The 16,204-nt window shown below is 36.8% G+C and overlaps 1 protein-coding gene and 1 pseudogene across 1 annotated transcript in view; one reads left to right on the top strand and one right to left on the bottom strand.

Moving 5' to 3' along the window:
* Positions 1-16,204, top strand: part of Sdk1 (sidekick cell adhesion molecule 1) — an 836,641-nt gene that overhangs the window by 177,783 nt on the left and 642,654 nt on the right. The window lies entirely within an intron of this gene.
* LOC122113759 lies at positions 9,157-9,490 on the bottom strand (annotated as a pseudogene).

Genomic DNA, 16,204 nt, shown 5'->3' with positions numbered 1-16,204 from the left:
GATATTAAACTATACAACAAAGTGAGTTTGCTTATGAGATTATTGCTTCACCGTGTGCTCTCTTCTAAATCTTTTTAGATTTAGCAGTTGTCTGCTTCATCTTTTGTAGGTACCAAGTAATCAATAGAACAATGTTCAGGAAAAGGCTGAAAAAAAGGACAGAGGAGTTCCATGAAGGGAGATTTAATGAAGCAATCTGGAATATCAATGAGCCAGGATATGCAGTGGGCTTTAGGTTCCTGTTTTTCTGCAAAGGATGGGTAATAGAGCTCTGAACCTGAAATCTTATTAAAATCTCTGAGAATGCAGATAGAATAAATCTTATTTAATAAGTATTCTCAGAAGCCCTATCATTTAGTATTCTTTATATCTGTTTTAATATATTGAATATTATATATAACTACACTAAAGAACATATTTCATATTTACTATTTTTTATTAAAGTGAATTATAACAATTGAGACAACATATTATGGAACAAAAATTATCTTTTTCCCAATAGCCTGTGATCTACCCCTTTTCATTTTGTAATGTTAACAATGTCGAGTGCATCTTAAAAAACCCTTCCCAGTGTTCAAGTACAGGCACTCACATATATATTAGACTTCAATAATTGTATGTTTGGATGAAAGAATAATTATATGTTTTATAAATTGGAGTATACATACACTAGACATTGTCTTCTCTTTCTAATTCATTTACCACAGTGGATATAGATCTACAGTATTGGCACACTAATTTATTCAATTATTCCCTATTGATGAGCATTTGGGTGGTTTCCTGTGAGGTCTTTTTTTGTTGCCACTACAATGAGCTGGGAAACATTTTTATTCTGTATCTTTATTTTATATAATTCTAATAATGGAACTAGCTAGATCAAGGGTTGGGGTATACTTAATTTTGTATGGGCCTGCTAGATTTCTTTCTATGATCCCTTTTTTCTCACTTTTCCCCCCTGGTCCTGGGGCTTAAACTAAGGGCCTAGGCTCTGTCCCTGAGCCTCTTTGTGCTCTAGTGCTCTACCATTTGGGCCACAGCACCATTTCCATTTCTTTCTTTCTTTTTTTTTTGGGGGGGGAGGTCTGGTCGTGGGGCCTGAACTCTGGGCTTGGGCGCTGTCCCTCAGCTCTTCAGCTCAAGGCTAGCGCTCTACCACTTGAGCCACAGCGCCACTTCTGGCTTTTTTCTTTTTGCTATGTGGTGCTGAGGAATCGAACTCAGGGCCTCAGGCATGCAAGGCAAGCGCTCTACCACTGAGCCACCTTCCCAGCCCCATTTCCATTTCTTTTCTGAGGAGTTTATTGCAGATAAGAGTCTTACAGACTTTCCTGCCCAGGCTGGCTTTGAACTGCAGGACTTTTCTGCCCAGGTTGGCTTTGACCTGTTATCCTCAGATCTCAGCCTCCTGAGTACCAAGGGTTGCAGGTGTGAGCCCCCAGCACCTGACATTTTTCTCACATTTAAGCAATATTTAGTCATTGTTACTGTTTCTAATGTGTGCTGTGGTGATGGGGATCTCATTGTTGATATAAATTGCATCTATTGAACATTGTATTTTTCATATTTATTGTTCATTTTCAAATTTGTCTTCTCTGAATTTCACTTTATATTCTTTGCCCATTTTTCCACTGAGTTGTCTTTTACCATCAGTTAGTGAGAGTACTTTCTCTACTAGGAATAATTGGGATGGCTACTTATATAGGAAATCTTTTTCCCTGTGTTTAACTCTTTGCAGTGGCTTAGAGTTTTCGTTGCTGTAGAATAAATAAAATATATACAGTCATATTTTTTGTTCTTATGTAGGTTTCCTATTTTCCTTAGATCTCAGAAATATTGTTCAAAATCCTCCTAGGTTAAATGTATTTTTATATGGAAATTTAAAATTCTTCTGGAATTTGCTTTTATATATGATGAGATTTAGAAGCCAAGCTTAGCCTTTTAAAAAAAGATACCTAGCCATTTATTGTGCTAATGCTATTTTGTAAATAGAGCATCCTTTCCTCTTTGACTTTGAATGCTATCAGTATTTTTTAAAAATACTTAAATGATTATATTTGTTCCCTAGCTTATCCCATTTTCAGTAAGGTAATGACTTTTTAAAAGCAGGATTTAGTAAATTGGAAAGGTTATTTTTCTTTGTTCAAAATGTCAAATGCTACCTGATACTATTTATTGTTGCTGACTAAAACTGCAAGCACAGGAAGGATTATTGCTATGAACAAATCCACTAATCAGGATATAACTTAATGTTAAGACCTTGGGTTTTAAAAAAAAGGGGAGGGAGGGCGAGTTTGGAGTATTTATTCTGTCCTTCTGCAAAAGCAGTAATGAATAAGCACTATAGAAGCATTTACAAAATCTAAAAACAAGCTCCCCCCCCCCCCGTTTGAGGCACATGAGGAATTAGGGTTCATTGAATCTTCTCTCCTTTTGTGGCACTGGGCTGGACAGGGTGACTGCCCATGTCATGGTAGATATTTTTATTTGAGACTAAGAAGAGCTCAGAGCTGTAGTTATGAACCGCTTTGAAGACAAATCACGTTTCACTATTTTGTCTTTTAAGTATTCAAAATGTACACTGATCAAATGCAAAGGTATCTTATTTATACTGATTATAGAAATAAATCTGGGTGAGTGATAATAGTATCATGTTTCTAAAATCTTATTGTTGAGAAATGTTGACTGGCTTTATGTGTCATCATAAAGTGATGGAGATGCAAAGTAGCTCCAATATGTGTGGTCAGAAGATGGCTAGAAGAGTTGCATTAATTGGTTTATATTATATTAAATTATTTTGTTTATATATAACATTGTGATGATAATAGAGTATCTAACCTGTTAGAAATAGACTCTCAGAGTATAAAGAACTCTTTTCTGAATAGTTAGACTTTCTAACAGTAAGGGCATTAGCAAACACAAATTGCTGCATTCCTAGTGATGAAATAGTATGCAGTGACTTAATATTGTGTTCTTGATGAATGATTATGATATGTAAATATTCTCAGAATACTATGCCTTCTGATAATGCAGTATCTGTAGTGGCTCTCCAGCATTTAAACTCAATTGACACTGAAGAGCAAGGAATGACTATGTAACTAGTTTGTTCATTCATTTGTTGATTCAACAAATATTTACCGATTGTCAACTACTCTTTAGGCATTCTGAGAGCCTTTGGGGAGCCAGATGATGACATAGTGCTTGCCCTTCCTTATCTTATAAGTGAGAGCACAGTGTGTTATGCCACTGCAACATTGTGCATTAAGAGGTGAATGCTCAGAACACTATGGACCAATCTGGTAGACTGTGTAGGATTCATAGGATAGGACTTGTTGAAGTTGATGACTTTTAAGAGCTGAGCTCAAAAGTAAGAGAGGAATTAGCCAATATGGGTGATGATTATTAGCTTTCAGATAGGAGTGAATTGTAAACATAGACTCTGAAGAATATCTGACTGTAGTATTGGTGATGAAACCCGCATTTTTGTGTTCTGAATTATTGGATCCTTTAGATGTGTGTGAGAGATTATTTGTAGAGTCGATAATAGTGAGACCCCTTACCAAAACTGAGGAGACTGGGATTTTTGTGAGGGAGAACTTCAAGAAGGGGACCAATCTCTTCAGTGCTGCAAATGAGAAAGCTTGGATGAGGTGTTGCTAACTCCAGAGATATGTAGACTAGAAGGATGGATAGTAACATTATCATGTAGTGAGAAATATTTTGGTAGCTTAAGTAGGACAGTTTGGGAATGGTTGTAAAAATATCATTGCTAGGACTTTAGTAATAAAGGGAAGAAGAGTCTAAAGTTGATGCCTAGATTTCTTGTTTGGAGCAAGTAAGAATTGTGGGAATTGTAAATTGAAAATAAAGGGAAGATGAGTGTAGGAATGGGGAAATAGTGACTTCTGCATTAGAGTTAGCCCTTTTGAGGTCACTAGGAACTTGTGGACAGCTAAAGATGTGTCCTTTGCATTTGAGAGTTGAAGATAGGAGTGGTTCTTAACTGTGAAAATATATAAAATTTCATAGATGTAGTAACTGCACAAATAGAGAAGAGGACTGGAGGAGGAAATGTCTGAGATATAGGCAGAGGATTCTGAGAAGGTGACTGAGCAGGAAAAGAACAGGTTTGTGGAAACTCAGGGTAGAAAATGTATCATAAAGGGAGTAGTAGTCATTGTCATCAAATGGTACAAAGATTTCAAGGCAGCTCATCATCAGAGGTACATGTTGGATTTGGCAGGAGGATCTTCTATGTGATGTAGGCAGAATAAGTTCCTGAAGTGGCACTCTGATGGCATTTGGAGGCTGAAATTGTGGAAGGTGAAGTGGAGACAGCCTGCAGCCTACTGTAGATTACTGTGCTTTAGTGAGAGGGTTACGAGGTGGCATAGTATCTAGAAGGTCCTGATACAGGCTGATTGGGGCATTGGTAAGATGAGCAAGACTTGTGCAATTTCCTATATGTGGGGTGTAGAGACAGAGCATCTACAGGGAGCAACAAGGTTAAAAGAGAGAGCATGGAACTCTCAGTTACATGAGGACTCCTTTCCTGCTGAGTTCAAAAGAGAGGGAAAGGCAAGATCAGGCCAGTATTGGTCAGGGTAGAGAAAAGCAGGGCTAGATGCATTTTTCTTTAAATTATGAGATGCCTTCTGAGGAAAGGGAGGGAATAGAGTCAGAGATGGGAAGGACATAGGAAGATGATGTCTCTATACATGGTTGTTGTCATTGGTCCTGCCAGCAAATCAACAGTGGAATCAGAGTAGATCATATTCTACTTCCATTGTATATCACTTTGTAAGATGCTTTTATGGTGAAAACTTAGGTTTAATACTGAGTGGTTCACTGAAGTTTAATCTAATGTAAATATTTTATTATCAATACACCTATGAAGTTAAATAGCTCTGCAGCTGCCAGTAGTTCTGCTCTGCCTGCTGTCCATTTTGTTTTGTTCAAATTATTCAGTGTTTTTTTCTGTCAACTTTTAAACACTTAAAAGCCAATGTATATAGCCAGTGAAGCTAGCCTGATCAGGGAGGGACTTAGAGGTACGTACAAAGGTGTTGCTTTAGATAGTGCCAAGAAAATAGGCTCCAGATGGCAGTGTTAGCATGAACTGCAGGGTTTTCTGCTTAGATCTGTAAGATGTTGATATTTTTAAATAAAAAATAACTTATTGAAAATACATTACAGTGAATAAACTTGTATTTCAATGCCAAAAATAGAAGATTAAAATTTTTTGAGTTCAGTTGTGTAAAAGTTTCAAAGATATTTAAACTGGTTTCCTGATTAAAATAACTAAGTTATTAATATCTTTGTCTCTTTTCTGTTCAACATATTTGGGGCATTTGTTTTATCAGCTTTCTTTGAAGAACAGGTAACACATCATCTGATCTCCTTGGGGTAAGTGGTTGCTTTCTTTATATTCTAATATGATGCTCCATGTCCCAAATTCTTAGGACAGGCTATATTTATTGCATTCACTAAGCATCTTTTTTTTTCTCTGTCACTCTCTAGAAGCAGTGATTGATAATGGAGACTGACAGGTAGTGATTGATGTCTCCTCATATTAGTAACAGTGTTTTATTAATTTGCTTCTGAATCATAAGCAAATTCTTACCATACACATCTCTGGAATAAAGTTCAACTTCGTGGTTATCATGTCAAAATATAAGAAAGTTAGGAAACACATGAACAATGAATTAAAACCTTTACTATTAAAAGGTCACATTGAGAAGGTTTCCAACTTCCCAGTCTTATGGCTACTGTAGGATACTGATACAGTAGTGTTGTGTAGCCCAGAAATATGCTTTGTTTCACAAGCACCTAGGAAACTCTGATGTAGGCCTCATCATTGGTTTAGAAGGCACAGCTATAGGTGCCGTTTGACCTGTAGCTGACATGATGTAAGAGCTAGCATCTCATACATCTGGAAGTAAGTATGGCTTAATGGAACCAAGAAGTAATGCTATATTCGCCAGTTCTCTAGAACTGTGGTTCAGGTACATTTGGATTAACTGCTCTCTAGATTCGTCCTAGTCTGTAAAGCAATCTCGTTTATTCTTGGTTTTGCTGCAGTGCATGGCAGTAGTGCAGGAAAAGGAAATACAAAACAAAACAAGGAAATGATGGTAATTTCATAGGTTGTGTGGATTTTATGTGTATGTTGCTAACTTTGTCATTTGTATAACTTTGTCATTTTTGTAACTCTATTAATGTACTGTGACTAAATACAAGTATACATAGTACAGTAATAACTCTTATTACTTTTCAATCTCAACCCTTGGGTGACTGCTTGTTTATTTGTATACATCTTATTTTGCAACATTTTTGAGATAGGATGCAATAAAAATTCATAAATATGCTATGCATAAGGAAAGATCAGGTCCTAGACAAATTCTTTTTTTAGTATATTTATAGATTCTGAAAATTAGTGTCTACATTCTCATCTTTATTCGTTATTTTAATTTTAATTTTTCATTAATGTAAATTGGTTACATAGGGTGTGGGGATTTCATTGTTACATTTCAACACATGGAAATTACATACAAAAAAGATGAGTGGGAGTGATAGAAAATTTATGGTTGACACTAATTTTAGCACTCAAAAAAGTATTGTATTGTAAACCCTATGGGCCTGCCTGGTTTCTTTTGAGAATTCTGCTGTTAGTGTCTTCGTTAGTGTTGATTCTCACTGAATTTAAGATGTGGTTTCTCTTTAGTTTTATCCATTTATCTTGGTGTGGATCTCTTTTGGGATTATTTTGTTTGAGATTTACTTAGCTTTTTGATTGTGTAATTTTTTGTCTTTTGCTATATTTCAAAAAATTTAGTCATTATTTAGCCAATATTTAGTCAGTATTTCAGCCCTGATAGTTTTGTCCTCTTTAAATTTTTTTCTATATTCAATAATAAGTTGGGAGTCAGGTTGCAATGTCTGTCACTGTGCTCTGCCTGTTTTGCTCCCCTAGTGGTGTTGCTAAATCCTGTTCATGTGCACTGGTGCTGTCCTCTGTTGTCTGCCTTCCCCTGTTAAGCTCTGCCTGAAAGTTTCTCTCTCTCTCTCTCTCTCTCTCTCTCTCTCTCTCTCTCAGTTTTTGTTATTGTACTTATGATTTCTGTTAGTTGTGTCTTTTTTGTATCTTCCAGTTCTTTGCCAAGACTTTCTTTTTGTTTAATCCTCCTTATTTGTTCCAGGAGAACATGTTATTGTTTGTTGATGCATTTTTAGGATACGTGCTTTAAAATCTTTGTCAGATAATTCCAACATGTGTATTGTCTTGGTGTTGCCATCAATTATTAACAATCTTTTCTCAAATTATGATTTTTCCTGAGTTTTGGTGTGATGGGTGACTTTTAAAATATATCTTGGATATTTTGTGTATCATAATAGACTCTGGTTCTGTTTAAATATTTTAACCAGCAGTCACCTTGTTAAAGTTTAGTGTTCTGGGCTGGTCACTTCATTGCTGTTGGTTAGAATAAAACCTTAATTTTAGAGCCTCTGTCCTTCACCTTAGTTTCTCTTTATTTCCCACTATGCCTCCTTGCCTACCCCCACTGCTGCTTCCGGAGGGTACTGAAAGTCACTTGTCCTGGTGACTAGAGGGTGCTGCTTCTGGCTGCAGTTGCCCTGAGGGTCTTAATAGAGCCTCTTTCTGAGCTGCAGTGTTTGCCTGCTTGTCTTAGTTGTCTTTGGTCCAGGAAAGGAATGAGCTACCCTAGCTGTAATCCCTGCTAAGATGGAAGTCAGGAATGCTCGTCCTTGTTGGCTTTCTCCCTTAGGTAGGTGCATGAAATAACATGTCACTGTATTTTCCATCACTGTTGATATTCTTAACTTGTTCTTTTCTTTTTACCTTATAGAATACTATGCATGATGTTCTTTAGCATCACTGATTCTTGTGACTCTGGCCATAGTTTTACTCACTGTTTCTTGCCCTTCTTTTCTCCTCCTGGTTTCACAATTTCCTTTGCTTTACCTCTTGGTTCTTGTATCTTCAAGACTCTTACTATTCATAGTTTCAACAGCAAAGTAGCCAGTGCACTCTCCTAGTTCCTTTCTTCAAAAGTTTCTGTTCTGCTTAGTTTTCTAAATGTTTGTTACTAGCTTATGCCTAAACTTGGTAAAACTCAGTTTCACATGTCTGATATGACAGCAGGCTTCTTACATCTTTTTTCCCTTACCTTAGAGATTTTCCTACAAGAGGCACATTTCCATCTCAGTTCATTCGCTGGTATTCTGCATCACTTTCATATCAGAACTTCCTGTCACTACCATTCCACCTGTCTGTCTCCTTTTCTGGTTCTCTTACTCTGTCCCTAAATCTCTGGGTTCCACATGTCTTTTTTTATTTTTTATTTGTTGGAGCCTCTTCTGCTGGGAGTTTGCAGAGAATGTGGGCTGTAAAGAAATACATTTTTAGACACTTGCTTTTTTGAAAATGACTTTATTTTACTCTCACACTTACCTTGGTTTTTAATTTGTGGTTGAAAATTATTTTCTTTCAGAATTTTCAAAGTGTTGCCTATTGCCTAACTGCCTTTAAGGTTCTCTTAAGAAAGGAACTGACCTCTGACTCTTTTATTTTATGTATGTTTTTCTACATCTGAATACTTTTAGATGCTCCTCTTTATCTTTGATGTTTTGAAATTTTTCCTTGATATGCCTTGAAGTAGCATTGGATTGGGTCTTGGTGGGTTCTTTCATCTGGAAACTAATGTGTTTTTTATTTTTTCCTGGAAAAAAGTGTATCTTTCCCTTTTTTTTTTCTCTTCTCCCTTTTTGGAACTCTTAGAAAATAAGCTTCAAAGGTAGAAGGATTTTTGTCTCTTTTGTTCACTGCTTATCCTGAGTGTCCACAGCACTGTCCCTGTGGAGTTGGAACTATAGACAGTGTGTATGTTGCATGATACATTTTGGAAGATGATATCTTCAGTATTTCTTTTTTGTTTTTTCAATTCTGTATCTTTCTGTTTGGTAGAAATTTCCTCCGTTGATCTTATACCTTTCCTCTTCTAATATATTATCATTTCAACAGCCTTCCCCTTTTCTTTTATATATATGCAGCATATATATTCTTGTAAACATATATTTCACATACAAATCTATAATATATATGTATCACACACACATATTTGTAAAACACTTTTTTAAAAAACCAGAACATTTATTGTATGGCTAATCTTTTAAATTCTCAAGATGAACTGGATGCTGCAACAGCTGTTCTCTTGGGTTTAGGTGTTGTTCTTTCACGGAATCCATGCCTGAATCTGTGATAGACATTTTTTAGGTGCCTCACCCAACCTGTCCCAGTAGTATTTTGCCTTGGCACTCCAGTTATACTTTCTCTTGTGCTTTGCAGGGTAGACACATTTGCCACACGTCGACTTTTGAAGGTGGTAGGTCTTAGAACTGCAGTGGCAGCACAATGTGCGCGTCTTACTGAGATGCTTTCCAAAGGATGGCGTTCCCTTTATCATCTTGCCTCTGCCGCTGAGACCAAAGAGCTATAAAATACTTTTCATAGAACAATCTATAGATACCCAATTGACTTTTATGTATGCAATGAAGTTGAGGTCAAATTGACTATCTTCCACATATTGAAAATATCTACAAGACATAACATCATTATTAATTTGATCATTTTTTTCTCCAAGGCAGTTTAGTGTCACATTTGTCATAAATCAAGCATGTTCAAGATTCTTAGTAAAGATTTTGCTTTATTCATCTCTTTTTGGCTTATCATTAGCACCACATAACTTAATTGCTATAGTTTTATAATCTTTATATATCTGGCAGTGGAAGTCTAAGTTTGTTCTTCAGCATTGTCTTGGTCATTACTTATCTTTTACATTGATTTGTATGTTAAATGTGTTAAATAACTCACAAATAAATACATAACTGCTCATATCTTGAATGGGGTTGGTTAGAACCTATAAATTGACTTGGGGACAACTGACATTTTTATAGCATCAGACCTTTTATCCTGTTACTTGTATGTTCTTTCAATGTACCTTGTACACTTTTTAATGAACAAAATACTTGAAAATTTGGCCTATATTCATATCATAGAACCTTTGTATTAAATATGTAGGAATTTTTTTACACTCTTTGCATAAGACGTTTTTAGTTAGCATAACTTTTTTTTAAGTTTGTTTTTATTTTGGGTTTTTTTTGGTCATAGGGCTTGAACTCTGGGCCTGGGTGCTGTCCTTCAGCTCTTCGGCTTAAGGCAAGCGCTCTACCACATGAGCCACAGCGCCACTTCTAGTTTTCTGGTGGTTTATTGGAGATAAGAGTCTCACAGGTTCTCCTGCCTGGGCTGGCTTTGAACTGTGATCCTCAGATCTCAGCTTCCTAAGTAGCTAGAATTACAGGCGTGAGTCACCAGTGCCCAGCTCTTTTCAAAAAGTTTTATCTCTTTTAAATGCTTATGGTTATAAGCAATTTGAAACTTACAAATCTTTCTTTCCACAGCATGTTACAAGGGCTGGTTACCCGGTACCATCTAGAACCCAGGCTTTTTCCTGTGTTTCTGCTTTTCTTTCCCTAATGCATTTATTTTTATCCTTAGGCGTTTGCCTAATAGTTGGCTCATTGCTTTTCTGTTCCAATGGACAAAAGAGATGTCTATAGAATACATCTTCTCCTTTCAAAATCGGGAACAAAAATGCCCACCCTATAGATTGCTGCATTTGCCTTGTTGACTAAAACTAGGTCACACAGATCCTCTGAATTAGTTACTAAGCAAGACTTCAGCTCCTGTGGACCAGTCATAGTTCCTATCCCTGGCCTAATCAGGGGCCTTTCAAGCTTCTGTGTTGCTTGAACTGATTGGGGTTGATAAGAAAGGCAGAGAATTACTGTGTAGGCAAGAGAAGTTAGCTGTCACATTTATTGAGATTTCTCAATATGAATTTGTTGTTAATTTTTCTAGAAGTTACAGCCCCTTTATTGGGTAACAGAAGACGTGATATATTTTTTTTCTATACAAGAATGGGACTCACACTTGTTATCTGACACCTTATGCTCATTGGCAGGCATCCTATCACCCTATCATACCTCCAACCCTAAGGAAGTGATTTTTACTATATTTTTGCTTTTGCCTAACAGCTTAAACATTAAATGACTTTAGGGGTGCTTAAGAATGTTTTATTATCTATGAAGATATGGTATTTTAAGATTGCTTTTTCCATAAACTCATCTTGACTTGTTTCAGGCATAAAAATTTAATCTTTTTTAATGAGAAATGCTTTCTTTTTCCCTCAGACAAATTATGGAAAGGGGCAACTGTAGTACATGTGGTTCTATACCTGCTTGTTATAGATACATTTTAGACTTCTTTAGTTAAGCCTTTTATAAGAGTATTGTGAAAGAGATGGAAATAAATGAATAAATCACTTTATATTAGAACTGTTAGTGATTTATTTTTATTTATTTATTTATATTTTTTAAATACGAAGTTATTTTATTGTGAAAATACCATACAGAGTGGTTACAATTACATGAGCAAGGTAATGAGTGCATTTCTTATCAAGCATTGTTGCCTCCTCCTTTGTTTCTCCTTACGCATCCCTGCCCTCTCCTCCCATCTCCACCCCCCCCTCCACCCAGTGATTTATTTTTTAGAGATGGTTTAGACTCTATTTCAATAAATACTTTTTTTGTAATACTAGGATTTGAGCTAGGCTTTATGCTTGCTAGGCAGACCATTCCATTGCTTATGCTATGCCTACAGGCTCTTGTGCTTTGGTTATTGTTGAAATAGCATCTTGCTTTTTATGAAGGTTGGCCTAGACCTCACTTCTCCTTTCTATACTTCCTTTTGTAGCCAGATGATAGGTGCATAGCATCACACTCAGGGTTTTGTTTTTGTTTTGAGATGGAGTCTCAGACTATTTTTCCAAGGCTGGCCTGGAACTAAGATTCTCCTCCCAGTTTTAGCCACCCCACATACCTGGATGACACGCATGCACCACTGTACCCCATAGATGACATAGAGTCTCATGAACTCTTTGCCTTTGCCCACCTCAAACCATGATCTTTCCAGTCTGTACTCTCAAGTAGCTAGGATTACAGGTGGGAACCACTAATGTGTAGCAATAAATATCTTTATTATTAACTGTGCATAATAAAAATTTGTAATCATTGTAAAGCTGGTTATATATATGTGTATATATATGTACACACACACACACACACACATATATATACATATATATATATATACACACACACACATATATATACATACACACACACACACACACACACACACACACACACACACACACACACACACACACTCAATTTGTTGTTGTTGGTCCTAGGGTTTGAATTCTGGGCCTGGGCACTGTCCTGAGCTCTTCAGCACAATGTGAGCTCTCTACCCCTTGAGCTACAGCACCACTTTCGGTTTTCTGGTGGTTAATTGGAGATAAGAGTCTCACGGACTTTCCTGCCTGGGGTTGGCTTTAAACTGTGATCCTTAGGTCTCAACCTCCTGATTAGCTAGGATTACAGGCTTGAGCCACTGGCACCTGGCTAAATATATTTTATTTAGTGGAAATTCACACGTTACAACTAATACTTTTAAATGGAGTTCAAGAATAATTTAGAAATGCTCTTTTAGAGGAAGAACAAGGATTCTAGTAATTTGTAAGATTTCTCTATCATAGAAATCTTATGACAGCAATATGTCATAGAAATTCAGATGTATGTCATATAGATTAATTTATATCATGACTTCATATAATTTCTAGTTAAAGATTTTGATTTTTGCCATTTCTTTCCTTTAGGCATCTCTGTATTTTGTAGGTTTCTGTATCTTGCCTAGTATATTAATTTAAAGGAATTCAAGAATGTTTTGTGTTTGATGTCAAGTAGCTTTGTTTAGTCACTTTAAAAGAATCAATTACTAAGAACTTAAAGGCTAGACACAGCCCAGTTGTTACAAACTGGAGAATGAATGAGCATGCAAATCTACTTATAAACCCACTTCAGATTACCTAGTTCCCTCATTGCTTTGTTCCCTGTCACTTGCTATTTTTAAAATAAATCTTACTAGAGTTGTGACTGAAGTAAGTAACTCTGACAGCAACAATGTTTCTCTTTGTATTCTAAATACTACATGAATAATAAAGGATATGTCATAGTCAGTTTGGGAGCCATGCATATCTGCATAGAAATTTGCTCCTATGTACATAGGATTTACATGGATTTCATACATCTTAGTATTTTTGTGAGCCTGTAGCATTTCTTTCTATGTCTTTTTTTTTCTTTTCTTTTTTCCCGGCCTGTCCTCAGGCTTTAACTCAGGGCCTCGTGCTGTCCCAAGCCTCTTTGTGCTTAAGGCTAGCAGCACTTTATCACTTGAGCCACAGTGACACTTTGGGCTTTTTCTGAGTAATTTATTGGACATAAGAGTGGCATGGACTTTCCTGCCTGGGCTGGCTTTGAACTGTGGCCCTCAGATCTCAGCCTCCCAAATAGCTAGGATTACAGGCATGAGCCATTGGCACCCAGCTTCAATAACTTTTTAACCTAGCTGTCCTGGAATTGTGATCCTTTCAGTCTCTGCCTTCTGAGTAGGTGGGAATACAAATGATAGAAAGCCACTATGCCTGGCCCCATCATTGTGTGACTTTGTCACTTATCTGTTCTGAAGCGTTGTTTTTGGCTCAGAACTTTTCTCTCTTCCTTGTTTCATCTCTTTCTTCTCAACAGATAACCTCACTTTATATTTGACCAAAACAGAAGCCATTAGGTAGGAATTCCTTCTGTATTTTTTTCCCCAGAAGATGTGTGAATCTCCAGCATTTGTTTTTCTTTGTTAGGTATTTAGGGCTGTCATCTCCCCTTGGATTTAATTGTGTTTTATCTTCCTACAGAACATGTACCCCTAATATATCTTTACCTTTCTTGACTCAAGATTCTTACCGGGTCAATTTTGTCAACATTTAAGCACACTTAATGATCTTCCAGTTGAAGTAGAACATGTTCTCTGTCTTGTTCTTGTCTCCTCTCTCTTCTCTTTCACTTACAGCAATGGAAGGAGTTGTCTGTATTTATTTGTTGCCTCTGCTCTTACCCTTTTGGTATAATGTCTACTTGGTTCATTTTTTTTAGAATTGCTGTGCATAGGAGATAATGGCCCAGGTGAAGCCAGGCCCAAAGGATATGCTTCAGTTTACACATTTGGACCTCTGTTCTTTTGGGGTACTCATAATAAAGCAGTCATTTCTCATAATAAAGCACTGTCTTCGTGAGCTTTCTCAGGTACATAGATTTAATTGTCCTCTAGAATCTATATTGATAACGTAAAAATTTCTATGAACTGTCACTATGTCTATCTCACCATTAAATCATTTTTCCAATTTGGATTTAAAATTTTTTTTAAAACTTAATTTTAAGTTGTTATGTAATATGTCTATATCCATATATCTATATCTATCTATCTATTTTTTCCTTTTTTTTTTTGGTCCTGGGGCCTGAACTCTGGGCCTGGGTGCTGTCCCTGAGCTCTTCAGCTCAAGGCTAGTGCTCTATCACTTGAGCCACAGCTCCATGTCTGGCTTTTTCTGCTTATGTGGTGCTGAGGAATCAAACCCAGGACCTCATGCATGCAAGACCCTGTTGCGTAAAAAAAATTAATATTATTTTCAAGTAGTTGTGTATCTTTAAGTAGTTGGAAATTCAATTCAACATATCAGTTTATGAGTACAATTCATCTTGATCAATATCATCCTTTCTATCGTTCTCCTGCCTGTCCCAACCCCACCCATACCTTCAGGTTCCTGGCTCCACTTTCATATCTGTACAGTGAGTTATTATGACTATATCCACCCACACTTCTCTTCATTTGTCTGACCCTCTCTCCTTGACCTTTCCCATGTAACTCCAACTTTGAGATTTCTAAGGCACTTCAAACCCCATATGTTCTAGATCACGCTCATCTGACAAGTCACATGCAGCATCAGCTTTGGTGCTACCACCAATTACCCTGTTCTTCCTCTCAAATAGTTCTGCAATTTGTCTCTTTCTCTGTATTCTACTATTGCCACTTGACTGATCACCCCTTCCATCTTGGACAACTATTATAGCTATGCAGTCTAGTCTCTCCAAATGTCTTTCTCTTTCTCTCTGTGTATATGTGTGTAACTAGGATTTGAACTCATGATCTGCTGCTGTGAGCCATCCTCTATCAATTGAACCTTACTCTCAGCCCTTTTCTTACAGTTTTAAGATACAGTCTTGCACTTTTTTCCTATGACTGCCTCAAGCATCGCTCTCCTACTTAGGTGTCTGGCATAACAGGGATTATAGACATGAGCCACTACACCTGTCCTATTTTTTGAAATATAGTCAATAACATTTTTTCCAGGATGGCATCCAACTGAGATTCTCCTGATCTCTGCCTCCCAGGTAGCTGGGATTATAAGCATGACCAAAGTGATTCTTGAAAGAAAAAAACACAAACCCCAGCACATTATCCCTACTGGTTTATCCTTGAGTGCCTTCCTATTGCTGTTAGAATAAAATCCTTCACTTGGATTAAATGGTTTGAATTTTACCTCCCTGTCCTGCCTCATTTGGCAACAAACTATCCTGTGCTCCCTCTTTTCCTTCCCCCTAATGTTTGGATTGTTCCTTTCCACTAGCGCTGTTCTAGCACTAGCCCTTACCCTTCCTTCACCTGACCCATCACCGTTCTTCAATCCATCCTTCAGATCTCAGCATAATAGTTATTTCCTGAAGGAAGTTATCTCTACTCCATATACATGACTCAGGATTTGTTGTAAGCTTCTCCATGCTTTGAGTTTCTTTAGAAGTGCATACCTTTATATTTAATTGCAGATGATTTGGTTAATGTCTCTTCTAATATGACAGTGACAACACTCCACCCTCCACCACACACATGATTTTGACCTTGGCTTTGCACAGTGCTCCTCATATAATTGGGAATCATATATTTCTGAATGAGTGAATGAATGAATGATGTCACAAAGCTTGGGTTTGTAATTCTGGCAATTGCATTTCAGTGTAACTTTGAGTAGCATTTGCAGAGGTCAGTTTCTCTTAAAACTTTTCTTTCTCATTTATCACAATTTTAAGAAGAAGAAGCGTTTAAAAGCACTAAGTGCATAATATTGCAATATAAGGCTAGCTCCGAATAAGTGCCAATAATTTTCCTATGCTCATA

The sequence above is a fragment of the Dipodomys spectabilis genome, unplaced genomic scaffold (assembly GCF_019054845.1).
Source record: "Dipodomys spectabilis isolate Male_0828 unplaced genomic scaffold, ASM1905484v1 ptg000098l, whole genome shotgun sequence".
Classification (NCBI taxonomy): domain Eukaryota; kingdom Metazoa; phylum Chordata; class Mammalia; order Rodentia; family Heteromyidae; genus Dipodomys; species Dipodomys spectabilis.
The sequence above is the reverse complement of the archived record's forward strand: the minus strand, read 5'-3'. Positions and strand labels throughout refer to the sequence as shown.